This window comes from Quercus robur, chromosome 8, assembly GCF_932294415.1.
Source record: "Quercus robur chromosome 8, dhQueRobu3.1, whole genome shotgun sequence".
NCBI lineage: Eukaryota > Viridiplantae > Streptophyta > Magnoliopsida > Fagales > Fagaceae > Quercus > Quercus robur.
The window spans coordinates 3,849,427-3,852,853 of NC_065541.1; the positions used below are offsets into that span (position 1 = coordinate 3,849,427).

At 35.0% G+C, this 3,427-nt stretch overlaps 1 long non-coding RNA gene across 1 annotated transcript; it reads right to left on the minus strand.

Annotated features, from left to right (window-relative positions):
* On the minus strand, positions 1-2,708 carry LOC126697938 (uncharacterized). The gene is made up of 3 exons (XR_007646313.1): positions 1,065-2,708; positions 162-207; positions 1-57 (listed from the first exon to the last, which is right to left on the minus strand). It is a non-coding gene; the product is annotated as an uncharacterized LOC126697938 (long non-coding RNA).
* Between the last annotated feature and the right edge of the window lie 719 nt (positions 2,709-3,427).

Below are 3,427 nucleotides of genomic sequence, written 5' to 3' on the forward strand. Positions count from 1 at the left end.
ATATTCTTGATTTGGCACTTGAAAATCCCTTAAGACATCGACTTTGATGGTTGTCACCTAAAAAGTATAAAAATAGAAATATAAACAAAGTGATTTGGTATGAACTCTACCAAAAAAAAAATCATATTTATAATATGTGTAAGGGGAAAGTGGAGACTTACAAACTAACTTTGAAAGCAACTAAGCTTCATGGCTCAGATGTCCTACCTATCATAATGAACAAACTTAGTAATGTGAACCATAATGTTAATAAAAGAATTGTCAAAAAACTTATAGATTTTAAGAGTGGTTATACTTTATAGGATCACAAACTATTTCACAACTTTTTGTCATAATTCTGACATGACAGACTGTAAGTAGTTGTCTATCACTTATACATGGACCCATAATTTTTTTTCTTCACCATTCACATTGTGACATCACAATTGTGGCAAAAAAATTGTGTAATAGTTTTTGGTACTTTATTTTTTTCAAATTTTAAACTTCTCTTACAACAATGAAATTCTAAGAATTAAGTTTTATCTCACAAAAATGTTACAATAGCAATCTTAAGACAAAACGCACATTGATTCACCAGAAATAACTCACTGTTGGCAAGTATTACTTCCTTATTGATTAGTTCAAGCTAGTTATTACATCAAAAACCTTTTAGTTAGAGGCCACAGAATGAGAAAGAGAGAGGAAAAAAATTGATTGAAAATTTGAAACTTTTTTAAGTAACAATTTGGAACATTTCCTTTCATTAGAAAAGACTTTTGAATTTGGGATATCCGTGGTTTAAACCCCCCCCCCCCCCTTTACTATTTCTCAATTGAGAGAGAGAGAGAGAGAGAGAGGCATACGTAGGAAGGCATTAAGATTCATAATATGTATAAAGGCATAAAGAACAAGTCATGCACACCACAATTATCTCCCTTCTCACTCTCACCACTTGAATCGTTCATTTTGTAGTAGCAGAAGGATAAAATAAAAGAGAATTTTTTTTAAATTTATTTTTTTTATAGCAAATCTGAACCCTTGGTAACACCATAAATATAATAGTATAATGGCTTAGAGAATTATACCTATAATTTCACATAAGTGGTGGGGGCACTTTGGTTCTTCACCTCTTGAATTACCTTCGAAAACGGTCTAACAACTCTGGATCTCCGAGCTTGTAGCTTTTGTGTCGTAACCCTTGAATCTTATACCAAAAAAGAACAGAGGGAACATGTGTGACTTTCCAAAAATCAGGGCCTTCATTTGGTTGTAGATTAAGAACAAATTCAGTCAGCATGTCATAAAATATCAGATATTTGAGGCATTTTAGATGGTGGATGCTACAGGGCACCTCCTTCAGCTGTGGGCAAGGTCCAATTAAATTTGTTTCAAGAAGAGGCAAGGCACCTTCATCTATCATCAACCTATTAAATCCTTCCAAATTTTGAAGGCCTAGCCACTCGAGTTTCTGAAAGCCTTCTCCCTCTATATGTAATTGCTCACCTATGTATCCATCGTAAATTCGAAGAATCATCAAATTGGGCAAGGCTTTCAAGACCAGTAATGGATCATCCATTAATTTTGACCAGAATAAACAAATTCGAACTATAGTCTTGTGTTTGGGAATCCATTCCGGCAGCTTTTCTAGTCGCCCATATAGGCCAAGACTTTGTAGGAAGGGCAAAGGAGAAGACATCATTTGCAATTCAAGCACTTCTTCCTGACTTGTTCCATTAATAGTCAATGCCTGAAGATGGCTCATTTTTTCCAATGCGGGACACAAATCCATTCCATTTTCTCTCTTCAAATTAGTGATTTCAAACTTTCTCAATTGTCTCAAACTCCCTAATTTCTGTTATAAGGGCCGCATTGTTGGCTTCAATCTTAACAAGTTTCTGTAAGGATTGTAAACACCCAATGCCACTATGTATTTTTACTCCTCGTCGAGAATCAATACTAAATTCAGTATCAAAATTTTCAATATATGCACCAAGGTATTGTAACTTATGGAGCCCACTAATTTCTGCTGGTAGTTCAGACACAAGAGAACGTTTCAAATCCAAAGTCTCTAAGTTGTGCAATTCACCTATGGACTTTGGAAGGATTTGTACTTTTGTATCTCTCAGGCTTAAATATCTTAAATGGAATAGGTTACCCACTTCTTTAGGAATGTAATCGATGGAAGCACCTTCAAAATCCATTGTTTTCTTAAGCTTAAAATTTGAAAAACAAATTTCAAGAAAAGATTTAGGCACTTCCATCTACCCCAAAAACGAGAATAGAACGAGTTTGAGAATTAGTAATACTCTGTAAAGGAGCATTTGCATTGTTCTGAATTGAGAGACGTTGAGCAATTTTGTCAAAACTTGAGTAGTTTTGTATTGAGGCCAAACAAAAATTCAACTCCTCCGGCCTCGAAAGAATGACCTCTCGCAACATATCATGAACTCGACAACTTCTAATTTTGCCTCTAGAATCAACCATCTCCACCTGAACCAAGCTTCTATGAATAAGCTCTTTTAAGTAGTCTTGTGCAACCTCTGCCAATGTTAACCCTTGTTTTTCTTTTACAAAGCCCTTGGCTATCCATAGTTGAATTAGTCTTGCACAGTTAATAAAGTAATCCTCTGGAAACATTCCAAAATACAAGAAGCAAGCTTTGAGCTTGTAAGGTAGATTATGGTAACTAAGGGATAGAATTTTGGTGATATTTATAAGATGAGGATTACTTTCTATCCCTGAACTAAGACTATTACGAAATTTGTGCCACTCATGCAAAACCTTGTCTTTCGTTGACAAAAGACCACCTATAGCCACAATTGCTAATGGCAACCCTTTGCACCTCCCAACAATGGCACGTGGGAACTCAATAAAATCAGGAGGACAGTGCCCCTCTTCACGTTGGAATGCCTTCCTGTAGGCTTTTTCTAAAGGTAGAGGTGGCAGTTTGTACACATGATAATATATAGATTCTTTGTCAGAAGGAGCAACATCCTCACTTCGAGTTGTGATTATTATTCTATTACCTTTGTCTTTCTCAGGGAAACCACATTTTATATGTCTCCAAAATTTTGTATGCCATAAATCGTCAAAAATTACTACATACCTTAGTTCATGTAAATATTGCTTCAATACTTCAATCAGTGATGTCTCTTTCATTATGTCAATTTCTCTAGGAGCAAACTCCTTCCTTGATTTGTAAAATTGGTTTATCATATCCCTTAACAACTCCTCCATCTTGTATGATTGAGACACAGTTATCCAAGCGTGGCAATCAAAGTGCATGGCACTACAACAAAATGTAGTTTCAGTGACGAATTTTAGTGAGGAAAATTTTTTCGTCGCAAAAAAGTACTATATAGCGACGAAATTTAAATTTCGTCGCTATTTATAAAAAAATTAGTAATATTTAGCTACGAAATTTAGATTTCGTCGCTAAATGTTGTGT